Source organism: Herpailurus yagouaroundi, unplaced genomic scaffold, assembly GCF_014898765.1.
Source record: "Herpailurus yagouaroundi ecotype Mexico unplaced genomic scaffold, PumYag 211, whole genome shotgun sequence".
Classification (NCBI taxonomy): Eukaryota; Metazoa; Chordata; class Mammalia; order Carnivora; family Felidae; genus Herpailurus; species Herpailurus yagouaroundi.
Genome location: NW_024412442.1, coordinates 6809274 through 6823517, shown reverse-complemented (window position 1 = coordinate 6823517; position 14244 = coordinate 6809274). Strand labels below are relative to the sequence as shown.

At 52.0% G+C, this 14244-nt stretch overlaps 2 long non-coding RNA genes across 2 annotated transcripts in view; one reads left to right on the top strand and one right to left on the bottom strand.

Moving 5' to 3' along the window:
* Window positions 1–14244, top strand: part of LOC121016561 (uncharacterized) — a 101558-nt gene that overhangs the window by 13815 nt on the left and 73499 nt on the right. The gene's annotated exons all lie outside the window — the stretch shown is intronic.
* Window positions 10442–11026, bottom strand: LOC121016562 (uncharacterized). Its single transcript, XR_005784355.1, has 2 exons — window positions 10756–11026; window positions 10442–10519 (listed from the first exon to the last, which is right to left on the bottom strand). It is a non-coding gene; the product is annotated as an uncharacterized LOC121016562 (long non-coding RNA).

The window sequence follows — 14244 nt, the reverse complement described above, 5'->3', positions numbered from 1 at the left end:
GCAGACGGTCCCGTGTGACCTTGGACGGGTTCCTTACCTTCTCTGGGCTTTAGTCTAGCACCTACCTGTCTCATAGATCTTCCACATCCAGAGCCAGGCCGAGGCATTCAGCGCTTCCTCTTTCTCTGCCACTGCCGAGGCAGCCTGGGTGTCCCTTGTCGGTGACGGCCTTTGCGTGTGGGGTGGCAGGTGTGGCAGCCCACCCAAGAGGGGGGTGACCGCCCGGGCATTGGCGCCACAGCCCGGCTGGGTGCTCGGCAGGACCGGGCGGGCGGTGTGGGTATGGGGAGGCGGGTTTGGAGACCCATGCTGCTTGGAGGAGCAAAAGGCCATGTGTGGCTACTAAAACAGGATGCGGGGTCTTTGTCCAACCCTTAGGGTTGTAGTAACAAGTCCTTGGCGTGTGGTGTTCGTCCTGCGGCGTGTTTTCCCGCCTCCCTCCGCACCGCGGTCTCTTTCCGGCCAGAATTCTCTTCTCCAGGTGCTGCCTGAAGGGAGCGGGGTGGGGGGGGGGGGGGAGTGAGAGTTTCTCACCAATATGTACTTACACCAAAGCAGTGACTGTTGTAGGTCCAAGTCCTTAGAATTTCATGTGTCTGAACAGTGACAGATTCCAGTTCTCCAATTAGTCAGGAGAAGATGCCAGAAGACATTTTCCATCATGGTGTTTGGCTCATTCCAAGTTGTTTACTTGGGCTCTTTCAGGTATGCGATGTAAGCAGCCTGGAGTCACTTGTTTATTTTTTATGAAATTGATGGAGAAGCTTTCAGCATGGGAATTCGACTTATTAGCACATGGGAGTGAAAGCTTATGTGCACCTTTTAATAAAATGTTCTTATAATTTAAAAAAGAAGCAGATAAACGGTAATAATAATGATGATGTTATTGGGAACTCATGGAACCATTAGTTCATAAAAATTGCCAGTTTAGGCGCCTGGGTGGCTCAGTTAGTTAAGCATCTGACCTTGGCTCAGATCATGATCTCACAGTTCATGAGTTCGATCCCCACGTCGGGCTCTCTGCTGTCAGTGCAAAGCCAGCTTCAGATCCTCTTTCCCCCTCACTTTGCCCCTCCCTCGCTTGTTCTCTGTCTCAAAAATGAATAAATATTAAAAAAACCTGCCCGTCATGCTCTGAAGTCCTTGGGTCCGGTTGAAGAAGCACGGGGCAGGAAACTGTGGTGGCCGCCAGTGTGGATCTGGAGCCAGAGTCTGGGTTTGAATCTGGCTCCAGTGCTTAGTAGCTGTATGACAAGTGGCTTAATTTCTCTGTGCCTCAGTTTCTTCATTTTCAAGATGGGAGGAGGTAATAACAGTACCTGTCTCTCAGCGTGGCCGTGAGGATTGGATGGGCGATCCCTCCTGATGGGCAGGAGTGCTGTCTGCCACTTAGTAAGTCTATGCTGATGACTTCTGTGACCTTGAAAGCCACCAGCTTCCACACTCTGCCTCCCTCTGTCTTGCCCTTTGTCGGTTGCCTGTGATCAGGATGAAGTTCCCTGTGGGTTCTCTGGTGAGCACAGGCACCGATTTCCATTATTTGTGCAGCGAATAGCCTTGGAGGATAAAGATCACATCTCAGGAGCAATGGGCGGGCCTGCTTACTGCCTGTTAGAAAACATTCGGGCTCCCTGAGCTCACAGAAACTCATTTCCCCTTGTAACAGTGAAATTATTTTTCTGGTTGCCTTCATTTGGTTTTGCTGTTGAATTGTTTTTGTTTTGTTTTGTCTTGCTAGTTTGGATTTTAGATCAAGGTGTGATTTCTACGACGTTGGCATCTTTTCTTTGCGTTTCTTCGGTTAAAGGACATTTTCCTCTTCAAAATGTTCTTTTTATTAAATACTTCTACAACATTTAAATCAGGTCTAGCAAAACAGGCTAATGGATTTACTTTATCTTTCTTAAAAATTTCCAGCATTCTTGCCACTCTTTACTCATTGGTATGGATATCTAAAAAAAAAATGCTTAATGAGAAATACCATGCTTACTACTATTTATAGAGACCCATTTGTATGGAATATTCAAACACTGGGAAACACTTCTGAACATTATTGGGCAGTATTTGAACAATGTTGGCATTCGGATCTTCTAGCAAGATTAACGGCACCACATAGAACGGGATTTGTTTTGAGTGTGGTCTGTATAGGTTATCAATACTGACTTTATTTGCGAGAGTGACTCGGCAGTGGCAGCAGGCAGGACTCTGAACACACATCTGGAACGTGGTGTCAGGTGCAGACGAGTCTGAGTGGTTGGACTGGGGTAGCTTCTCTCGCACACGCTCCTGGGCCAGTTCACGGAAATGTCGGTCTTCACCTTCACCTCCGCGCCTCAGCATTTCCTACTCTTGCTTCGCACTTGCTGTTGAGTGGATTCCGTGTCGATTGCTAAGCAAGTAGGAGAACTAGAATACCTTCCTCTTATTTCTCCACTGATTTTTCTCAGGATACTGACGATCTGTAAATTTCCCAGGAAGTTCCGGGAAGGAGGTAGGGCATAGAAATCATTTCACTCACAACAAGCTCCCTGCGGTCGCTGTGGGCCGTGCAGCCCTGTGTGTCCACCTTCTCTGGTTGCACCTGGGAGAGTATCCCTCTGCTCACTGTACGGGGGCCACTCTGTTCCCCCTCCCTGTCCTCAGACGCACAGGCATGCGCTCCCGGGCTGCACCTGCTGTCCTCCCCGCCCAGAACACTCTTCCCCTGACATGTTTGTCCCCTCCCTTCCCTGAGAACATGCTCACACATCCCTGTGGGAACGAGACCTTGGCTGACCCCTTCAGTAGAGCGGGCTGCACTGGGACCACTGGGCTGATCCTGGGGGCAGGGACCTGGTTGTGCACCCGCTTTGTCCTCAGTGCCCGAACAGTGCCTGGTGCCTATCTAACAAGGGCTCTGGAAGTATTGGTGGAGTGAGTGACTGAGATGCCTCCGGGGGTTTGGTGGGGAATGGGTGGGGGAGGGGAAGGATTGGTGACAGAGGATGAATCCAGGTGATTGCTGTGGTCTCTCTGACGTTTGCTGAGAACCTAACCAAGGGCTTGGAGGCAGAAAGGGGCTCAAGAGACAGGGCGGCTAGGTTGTACTCCTGATGGATCTCACTTGAGATTGGAAGGGAAGGAGAAGGAAAGCTATCTGGAATATTCCATGTCTAGCTTAGCAGTAGGTAGATGGTCTTCCCATTTAGCTGAGATGAAGAATACCAGAAAAAACCAAACACTTAAATATTTCTCTCATAAAGCAATTATATTAACAGAATAAGAGAACACCTTCTGTAATTTCTGTTCATCTGAAATACAGTTTCTCAAAGGCTCTAAGTGACCCTTGCTGAAATGCCGAGTTTGATTTGAGGTCAAGTTTCCTAAAATGTTTCGAAAGCTAGCTGCAGGGAGGCTTTGGCCTCTAGGGAGTTTATATCTTTAGATAGATTTTTCTGTATCTGGGAGCCAGGCTGGAGTTTCTGAAGGTCTGAATACTTAATTAGCTTTTCAGCACCTTGAGTCACTAACAGAATTCATAGTTTAAATATGAAGTTTATGGTTCTTCCTTTGCATACGTGTGTCCTTTTATAAGGATGGTCTCTGCAGCCGAGGCGTCGATCCTTTCTTCCCCTGGTGGCTGGCGTTGTCCAGGTGAGCGGCTTACTTGGGAGCCCAGGCCTGCCCTATTTCTTTCGGGCCTTGAGTCAGGAGGGTGGTGGACTTCATGAAAATCTGAGTTACCTCCACTTCCGTCCAGAATGCTGTGGGAATAGGTAGACTGTGACTGCGGAGTGAGTTCTAATTTAGTAAACTGGATGAGTTTCGAGTTCATCATTGAGTGATTCTGGATATTTGCTGACTAAAAAAACCCACAGAGTTGATAGGTGTGCGGTTCTTTACTGATTACAGTCCATGGCTTTGCTCTAAGATAATTTTATCTCCCTTCTCCCGTGCCACGTGGGAAGCTTTGCCTTTTATTTAGCTCAGCTCTTCTGGAAAGCAAACGTGGTGTGGTGCTGGTGACAGGTGCAGGGGCCAGCCCCCCGGGAGGGGCTGGCTTCTTTCCTGTGTGGCTGGAGATGTCCAGGGCCTCCCCGGACCCCATCCGTTGAGTGACAGGGGTTGGCCGGGAGCTCTCTCATCATCTCCGACCATTGAGATTTTGTATGCTAACTCTCCCATTTGGCCACAACCCGCCCCCCTCCCCCCCCAAGAAACCAAACAGCAGATCTGAATGTACTGTGGGGGAAGGAAGTCTCTAACATATTGTTGAGTGAAAAAAGCAACTCATGGAACATTTTGTGTGTCTAGAAAAAGGATACATAGTGATCTAATCTGGTAACAATCAGGGGAGGTAGAAGGGAAGGATTTCACTTCTTAATTAAGTTATACTCCTTGGAGCTAAATTTTGTGCAGTTAGAGGACTTTTATCATCCCAGAAGCAAAGCAGCCAGGCGCTCAGTGGTTTTGTGATGCTCTGACTGGGCTGTGCTGGGGGCAGCCCTGGAACCAGCTGAGGGTCCCGTCTGTCCAGGGGCTGCCGTGGCCCTGCTCCCCGTGGCCGCCGTCAGCTAGGGCTGAGGGGTGGCCGTCCTCCTGGACGGGGCATGTACCCTCTGGGTTTTCAGACCCCCAGCTGTCACCATTTTTCTCCCATGCCCGCCGGCTTCCGTGGCATTTGGGTTTATGACCTCTATGTTAAAACTTAAAAATCAAGGATGTTTTTTTGTTAAAAAATCCCTAACATTAAAGTTTTCAGTAGCTTAAGCTTGCTGTTCCGAAGCAGCGTCCTCAGGGAGCCCTCCGTGTGTCCCGGGAAGGTCTTTCCCCAATTGGCGCACGGGCCGGGCTGGCCGTGTGTGTTGACTGACGCGTGTGCTGGGTAACCGAGCGTGTGTCACTGCCAGGCGAGCGGCCTTCCCTCTTTCCTGCGTGTGGCCAGACGTGTGGGACTTACTTTGTGCCTTCCACAGCCCCCTGATTGGCGTGCTTTCCACTGTAACTTGTTCACGTGACTCCTGCCTTGACGGCCCCCCCCGTGCCCGGGGCTGGACCGCGGGGGCCGTGGTCACTCCCACCGGCCACGCTCTGAGCTTCCTGCTGGGTCTCTGCTCTTCTGTGGAGGCTCCACGGCTGGTCTCGGCCGGCCGCCTCCTGGCCTTTGCTGCCGCTTTGTCACCGCGTCTTCCAGACCGGTGTGGACTGGCGTGTAGGGGTGAGGCGGGGTGGGACGTTTGATGTTTGTGTGGACCTCACTCTGTTTTCATCCGTGCCTCACGTGACCTGGCAACTCTTGTTGTGCATCCTGCCGAAGTGAGGGAGATCTCTGTCCATCTGTCCTCTGCCCCTTATGCTGTGTTACAGGGGACCCTCACTACCTGGGAGCGCCCCCACGAGTTAAGGTGGCTTCCTCCACCGGATCCTTTTTCTTCTGGGTGTCTGGTGGTGTCTTTTGCGAATACTGGGCTTCATGGTTCATCCTGCTTCACCAGGATTCTAGGGAATATATAGATTCGGTTATTCAGCCACGCTTTTTATGTTTTAACATTTTTTAAGTGTTTATTCATTTTTGACAGAGAGAGACAGAGCCTGAGTGGGGCAGGGGCAGAGACACAGGGAGACACAGAATGGGAAGCAGGCTCCCGGCTCCGAGCCGTCAGCACAGAGCCCGACGCGGGGCTCGAACTCATGACCCTTGAGATCGTGACCTGAGCCGAAGTCGGATGCTTAACCGACTGAGCCACCCAGGCGCCCCCCTGCCACACCTTTCTTAAGAAACTTTTTTTTTAATGTTTGTTTATTTTTTTTATTTTTAAAAAAAATTTTTTTTTCAACGTTTTATTTATTTTTGGGACAGAGAGAGACAGAGCATGAACGGGGGAGGGGCAGAGAGAGAGGGAGACACAGAATCAGAAACAGGCTCCAGGCTCTGAGCCATCAGCCCAGAGCCTGACGCGGGGCTCGAACTCACGGACCGCGAGATCGTGACCTGGCTGAAGTCGGACGCTTAACCGACTGCGCCACCCAGGCGCCCCTAATGTTTGTTTATTTTTGAGAGAGACCGAGGGAGAGTGCCTGTGTGCATGTGCGTGAGCAGGGGAGGGGCAGTGGGAGAGGGAGAAAGAGAATCCCAAGCAGCCTCCAGGCTCTGAGCTGTCAGAGCCCGGTGCAGGGCTCGAACCCACGAACTGTGAGATCATGACCCAAGCTGAAGCCAAGAGTCGGGACGCCTAACCGACTGAGCTGCTCAGGTGCCCCTAAATCCTTGTGTATTCTTATGTCCGCTGCACCTTTGGCTCTTTTAAACTAATGGCCGATGAAGTATGTTGTCAATAAAGGAATAAAATACTAACTTTCCTAGGGCTACCTCTGTTTTACTAGAAGCCTCTTAAAGGCTGTAGGAGCCAGAGCTCTGAGTCTAAGCGCCTTGTGAGCAGTGGTGACCCAGCATTTGTGATCAGACAGGTTGTACCCAAGTAGGCTGGCTGTGCGGCAGGCGGTGGGTGCTCTGGTGACCCGTGGGGAGCGGTGGTAGATGAGGGGCCAGGAGGCCGGAGACGCCCTGGGAGGACTTGCATTCATCAAGCCAAGACCTGTTGTCTCTGCTGTTTTCAGGTGCCTCGTTCTGTTGCCGTGCTGGGGCCGCAGAGTGACGGTATCTGCTGCTCGGAGCATAACCAGACATTGAGAGGAAGATCAGTGAATTATTATTTCTTAATAACTTAAGAAAACGGGCCTTTGTGGGCCTGACCGATACAGATCACCCGCACGAGAACACTGGCTTTAGACATTTGGACGAGCAATGGGACGTGAATGCCTGACATTGGGCACGTGTCCTGGAGTCATTCCTTGTCATGATTTATCAAGTCGGATACCCAAAAGCTGTGACTCAGAGGGGCAAGCTGGAACATTTCCACCTGCCTTACCTTTGCCGAGATGATTTTCAAACGTCCTAAGCTAGAAATTGGGTTAAAGACATGTAGTTTGTCAAACTGAGAGTGAAAGAGAGGACATTGGGCTTCCGGTGAAAGTGGATTTTTTTTTTTTTTTTTTTTTTTTGGCCTCTAAATAGCAATAATAGTGGTTTTGATGTAGCAAATGCTTATTATGGGGTCAGGAGTTGTACTAAGTGCTTTCTGTAATTCACAAAGCCGCTCTGTAGTCCCATTTTACGGGTGAGGCAGCTGGGTCACCGTGCGGAGAAACCTCTTGGCCAAGGCCGTGTCATGAAGGTGGTGAGTGTTGGAGCAGCATTGGAAGCCAGGGCCTTTAACCTAGGTCCACAGTCCTACCCACCGACTTGCAGCGTTTCCTTAAGCGAAGGATGAAACCTCGCTGGCGAGGCTGGTGGCGACCCAGTTGCGGGCCACGCTGAATGGGCTTCGTTTGAGGAACTGCAACGTCCTCAAAGAGCATCGTGCCCCCGACTGCTGGGTATTAGTCTCCCGTGGCTGCCGTAGCACGTTACCGCAAACGTGGTAGCTTAAAGAATGTACCTTTGTTGTTTTCGTTCAGTTCTGGAAGCCAGAACTCACAAATCTGTTGCCTTGGCAGAGCTGTGCCCGCCCCCCGCTGTGGGGGTTCCCCGAGAGAAGCTGTTCCTCGTTCGTGGTGGCTCTGCCCACATTCCGTGGCCTGTGGCTTCACTACCCCAGTCTGCCTTCTGGTCACGTTGCCTTTTCCTTAGTGTGGCATCAGATCATCCTCTGCTTCCTCCTTGTAAGGACACCTTTGGTGTCACTTGGGGCCCGTCCTGGTAATTTCCCCGTCTCAAGATCTTTAACTTATTTACACCTACGAAGTCCTTTTTTTTTTTTTTTTTGCCATTTGAGGCGGCATCCCAGATCGCAGCGATTAGGAGCTGGATAACCTTTGGGGGTGCGTTGTTCGACCCACCACAGTGACCAAGAGAAGGAATTAGAACTTTCAGTCCACCTTGTAGGAATGTGCTTGATTTCAACAATTTCCTAACTGTTCCGCAGGACCCAGACGCTGAAAGTGTGGAAAAATTCCACAGCCAAACAGATTTGAGAGTTATCGTGTTAAATATCCCTCTTAAGGAGATTCACAGTGTGCGGTGAAGGCCTGAAAATTCCGGAATGAAGATAGCTGCTTGAAGGGCTTTGATCGGGAAGGTGTTCTCTTCAGATTCGTGTGTTCGAAAGCTTCCCCTGGCACCTGTGTGGAGGATGGAGCGGGGAATACAACGACTAGGGAGGGCAGAGGCCCAGGATACAGGAGTGGAGGGAACAGAAGATGTTCTGGACTGCAGCCTGGGGTGTGGGGTGGGGGAGGGGCGGGTAGGGAGCTGAAGGAGCCCGGGGTAATCTTTTAAAATAAACTTAATTTTAGGGGCGCCTGGGTGGCAGAGTCGGTTAAGCGTCCGACTTCGGCTCAGGTCATGATCTCGCGAGATCTCGCGTGATCTCGCGTGAGTTCGAGCCCCGCGTCGGGCTCTGGGCTGATGGCTCGGAGCCTGGAGCCTGTTTCCGATTCTGTGTCTCCCTCTCTCTCTGCCCCTCCCCCGTTCATGCTCTGTCTCTCTCTGTCCCAAAAATAAATAAACGTTGAAAAAAAAAATTTAAAAAAATAAATAAATAAATAAATAAACTTAATTTTAGAATAGTTTTAGATTCAGACGAAGTTTGGGAAGATCGCCCAGGGAGCTCTCGCGTTCCCCGCGTCCGGCTTCCACACGTAACCAGTGACCCAGTATTGACACATGATCAGTTACTACAGCCGTATTTCATTCACATTTCCGCAGCGCTCACCTCACGTCCCTCTTTTGTTCCAGCAGCGCGTTCAGGAGGCCACGCTGCATTTGGTCGTCCCATAGGTCTCCTCAGGCTCCAAGGCTGTTGGCCCGTGGTCGCTTCTCGGACATCATTTGTGTTTGATGACCTTGATACTTTTGAGGAGAGCTGGTCAGGTGTTTTGTAGACTGTCTCTCAACCGGGATTCGTCTGATGATTCCCCCCTGTTGGACTGGGGTTTTGGGTTCCTGTGAGGATGACGGGGACCGCAGAAATGAAACGCCCTGTTCGTCGTGTCCAGTATGTGACCCTCGGGGTCGATACCGACATTGCCCGCCTGGCTGAGACCGTGGCTGTTAGGTTTCTCCACCGTAAAATTACTTCTTTTTCCCTTGCCGCGTGCTACACTGTGGAAGGAAGTCACCGCGAGGGGTAGGGAGTTTCGTTGCCTCTCCCTGAGGGCAGAGGGTCTACGTGAATTATTTTGAATTCTTCTGCACAGGTCTGTATACCCTCCCTCTTCATTCATTCAGTCCGTCAGTTACCTCAGCGCGGATCCGTGGCCGTTTGAGTTACGCTTCGGGCTATCCTCCAGGACCGTAGTGTGTATTCTGTTTCTCACCTTGTCCCAGCTCTGGCATCGGCAGCTCTGTCGGGTGGCTCCCACTGGCGTGTGGGTGTGCACACACTTGCACTTCAGGGCTCTTTCATCTTGCGTATTTCCCGGTCCAGCCCCGGAATCAGCCAGTGGCCCAAGGAGCCACGGCCAGAGTTTATTTTGAAATTTCTGGCTTACGGGGCTGTCTACGTCTCTGTCTTCCGAACTCTTATTACTTGGATAGAGACGGGGGAGGGGCAGGACCTGCCAGCTGGGTGTCTGCGTAGGGGTTGGGCAGAGGTCAAAGGTCTGTGCCAGGCGCACAGTCTTAGGGTCTCTTAGGTGCTCCTTTCAGGGTGGGACAGTGGCGGCGTGCCTGGGGCCGGGGGGGCAGTAGCAGAGTGTGGCCAGAGTGCAGGGTTGGAAAGGAAGGGTACTAGGAAATTGGGTTGCGGCCAGATGTGCTGGTGTTGAAAACCGGGCCAGCTTTGCCAGGAGGGCAGTGTAAAAAAAAAGCCAGTAAAAGTGGTGCTTTGGGATAATTAGCGTGGCAGCCACACACAGATCAGACAGAGGAACGGCATTTGGGAAAGTGCTAGAAGCGGGTGCCTGCAGGAATAGCGGGGCAAGGCAGGACCCGCGGGGACCGTCGTAGCTTGCCAGAGATTTCTGCGGGTACTAGTTTCTTCATAATGGGGGGCGGGAAACCGGAGGAATCGGTGACTAAGCAATTTGTTTGCTTACAAGCAGTGAACTTAATAAAACAAAGAGAGGTTGTCTTAAAACATCTGTGCTGCCCTATAATTACTACCGCGGGTGGTGTCCTTGTCTCGGGAAGAGTCAGAGTTGAATTGGCGCTCCGCCCACCGTGGGCTATCACACAGTGCAGGTGGATGGACCATGAGTGTTTAATTCAGTCCAGTCATCTCAGAATTACTTCCTGTTGAGCTGCCTGCTTGGACGCCCTTCGGTGGCAGTTGTATTTTTAAAAGTCGTGGGGCCCCTGAGATGCTTCATGGCAGAGAGGAGGCGCTCGCTGAGCACGCTTGTGTGCCGAGAACGATCCTGGGAGGACGCTCTTGCTTTTTCCCTGGGGCCTGGCTTTTTGAACTTGAAATTTCGTTCGCGTACACCGAGGGAGAGAAATGTGATAAGGAAAACGAAGTCCCCAAACCGGTGGTGTGACCTGAACTTTTTTTTTTTAATTTTTTTTTTCAATGTTTATTTATTTTTGGGACAGAGAGAGACAGAGCATGAACGGGGGAGGGGCAGAGAGAGAGGGAGACACAGAATCGGAAACAGGCTCCAGGCTCTGAGCCATCAGTCCAGAGCCTGACGCGGGGCTCGAACTCACGGACCGCGAGATCGTGACCTGGCTGAAGTCGGACGCTTAACCGACTGCACCACCCAGGCGCCCCTGACCTGAACTTTTAAACCCACTCTTCCTCCTCCTGAAACTGTTTTGGACACAAACACCGAGTCTGCTACGTAGAGTCCTGTGTTGTCATTTATCCAGCCGGCCTCCGATGTTGTGATTCGTGCATGTGGTTCCCTAGAAACCGTGAACGGGTGTCGTGTGCCTCGTTTCCACATCCGCCTTCTGCGAGAGTGAATTCACTCGGTCAACCAGAACGCCCTCCTCCGTGTGACCACGTGCACGCTCCTGCCACCCGGGAGCCTCGGGCAGGCCTGTTGCCGAACAGGGATCACCTGCTTCGGGGTGGAAGCAACATTTCGTTAAAGATTAGTTTGAAGTTATTTTTATCTGTGAGATGAGGATAGGAATACACACCTGGTGAGGTTCTTAGTGGGTGTGAGGGATAAGAAGCAAGTGCGTGTGTTCTAAGCAGGGTCTAAGCAGAATCTGCTTTCAAAAAGTCCCATCTCAGGGGCACCTGGGTGGCTTGGAAGGTTCAGCATCTTGCCTTTTTTTTTTTTTTTTTTTTTTAGTTTGTTTATTTATTTTGGTAGCGAAAGCATGCGAGCTGCAGAGAGGAGAGAGAATCCCGAACAGGCCCTGAGCTGTCAGCATAGAGCCCAACATGGGGCTCAAACCCGCAAAGTGTGAGATCACGACCTGAGCCGAACTCGGTCACTGAGCCGACTGAGCCACCCAGGCGCCACTCAGAGTCTGACTCTTGATTTCAGCTCAGGTCATGCAGGATTCCAGGGTCATAGGATCGAGCCGCGTGCTCTGTGCTGAGCGTGGAGCCTGTTTAAGAGTATCTCCCCCCGTCTCTCTCTCTCTCTCTCCCTCCCTCCCCCTGCCCCCTCCACCACTCGTGTGCTCTCTCTCTCTCTCTCTCTCTCTCTGTCTACAAAAATAAAATGAAATAAAATGAAGTAAAAATCCCATCTCAGCGGATTTTACTGCAGTGGCTATGCCTTGTGTTTGTTGCTGTCTGGTGATTTTTTATTTTTTTAAGTGAGGAAACTTTTTCTGCAGCAGAAGCAAGAGAAACGAGATCGTTGGGCTCCTGCCCAGCATGTAACCAGCAGAATCCCCCATCGGGGAATACACCGGCACCTCATTGTGAACTCGGTGCCTGTAGAGACCCGGAAAGAGAGGACATGTTGAGAGCACCGTGGGGGAGGGGGACACTGGGGGGGGGGTCACTCTCTCTGTGCACCTGCACCGTTGGGGATTTCCAAGCGTGCCTGTGCAGAGAGGCCCCGGGAGGCCCTGTGGTGTGACTGCACTTCCCGCTAGGTCTGGGTCAGTGTCCTACACGAGCTGCCGTGCTGTCCGCAAAGCCGGCCCCCTTTCCTTGCTTGTACCCGTACTGCAAACATGCACCGGTTTCTCCCTAGAACGACGAAAGCCCCCGGGGCGGGCCACACTCTGCTCGTCTTTTCCTCTCTTTCATAACTTAACCAAATTACTTAGCAGGCTTGAGTTGGAGATGTAGGTAGTTTCAACAGAATGCACACGCGAATGGCAGTAAACGGCAAGCGTTTTGTATTTCTTTTCGGGAAGGGTGAAGGTGTCCCGATCCCTGGGGTTCAGGGTGTGTCTGGAAGGTGGTCCAGCGCCAGCCTGGATGGACCCCGTTTACGCTGCCTGTTTTCCGCGCTCACTCCACCGTTTCGGAAGACTTGGTGCTCTGACACTGCAAGGTGGCGTTGTAGTTTATTGTCGCATGGAGGACGTATTTCACTTTCACTTCTCCGGGCCTTTGTATTAGTCAGACCTGATGCGTTGTCTGTCTGAGCTTTTCAGCAAATGCTTTTGATTTAGATTTTCCATGAAGGAAGCAACTGAACGTGAGCAAAAAGTCAGGTCAGTCGCCGCCGAAAATCTGTCTGGCAGACGGAAGCACCCGCAGGTGCAGTGAAGAGGGCTCGCGGGCCGGCTCTCCTTCCCCGAAGCGAGACGGGGTCGCGGTGGATACGGCGGTGAGACACCTGTGCGCAGACACGTCCTGCGTGGGGCCCTGCTCCCCGGGTTTGTGACGCTGTCGGCCTGGCCTTTGGCTGCCTCCCCTGTGACATGGGGACCAGGAAAGTTACCCAGAGTCGCCGCAGTCACAGGTCCCTCCGCTAAGGTTCGGGGCCCTGGCATTCCGTGACTGTGGCCTGCTGTTGTTGTCTCTGCCGTCACGTCCCTGCAAGTCACGTCCGCACGCCCGTGGAGAATAAGAACCCGTGTGGCAGTGCTGGCGGGACAGGGCGTTTGGGGGTGCCCCCCCCGGAATTGCCTTTGGAGGCCACATAGCTGCATTCGTTAGGTGGTTCTGTCACTCGAGCGAACCTGAGTTTGAAGTTTTTCTTTGAATTTTTGTGTTTTAACCTTAGAACGCATTTGGAATCGAGTGAAAAACATTTTGGTTTCTTTTGGTTTAAACCAAAAGAAACATTTTGGTTTAAAGACTTACTCGTGGGGGCGGCTGGTCTGGGTGGCTCGGTCTCTTAAGCCTCCGACTCTTGGTTTCCGCTCAGGTCATGATCTTGTGGTTCGTGGGATCGAGCCCCACTTTGGGCTCTGTGCTGACAGCGTGGAGCCGGCTTGGGACCCTCTCTCTCTCTCTCTCTCTCTCTCTCTCTCTCTCTCTTTCTCTCTTTCTGCCCCTCCCCATTCACTCTCACTCTTGCTCTAAAATAAATAAATAAAGTTAAAAAGAAAACAACTTGTAAAGCTGACGCAAAAACATGGTCTTTGGGTCCGAGTAGCTGAGTTTTGGGTTTTATCGCTCAGCTTTTTTTGATCTTTGGCTTTGGAGCTTTGTGAGTCCCTGGTTCCCATACGCTCCCACCGAAGTGACCGCTCTGTGGTTACTCTGCCCTCCGGCCCCACCACCCACCCTGCCTGCTTCGCAAGCAAAGCCCTGGGTGCGTGGCGCTTCAAGGCCTCATTCACTCAGTGCTGGGACTATTTTCTGCTTCACTTGCAGATTTGTTTTCTACCCTAAACTTTTGTTCTAACGGTCAGTAATCTTTTACAGCTCGACACGTAACGGGTGTGCCCACTCCCCTTAGCCTTAGAAAATCACTTGACCGCAGGCCTCCTAGAGGCCGGCTGTGCGGGCACCGTGTCCGCCCCTTCCGCCTTCTTCCCCTCCCTCGACTCCCCGTGATGTGAGAATCCGCCCCCAACGTTAGGGTCACTCACAAGCGGGTTGCTGGCCCTGCTGCCGACTCCTTTGTTTTCTCGATGAGCACACTGCGATGGGAACATCTGAGTTTGTCTAGAAATGTTCACGGCTCTGCGCAGCGTCTTGCTGGGGTGTCCAGAACAGTTGGGCTGTTGGTTCTACTCCCCGTCCTGCCTGGGCTGTGCTCCATCAGAGGTGGGTGCCTGATGTCTCTTGTCAGAACTGGCTCGGGAGTCAGCCCCCCATAGACGTCGGGGGTGTGAGGGGGGCGGGGCGGGGTCTCAAGAGTGAGGGCATGGCTCTGCTCTGGAAAGCAGGC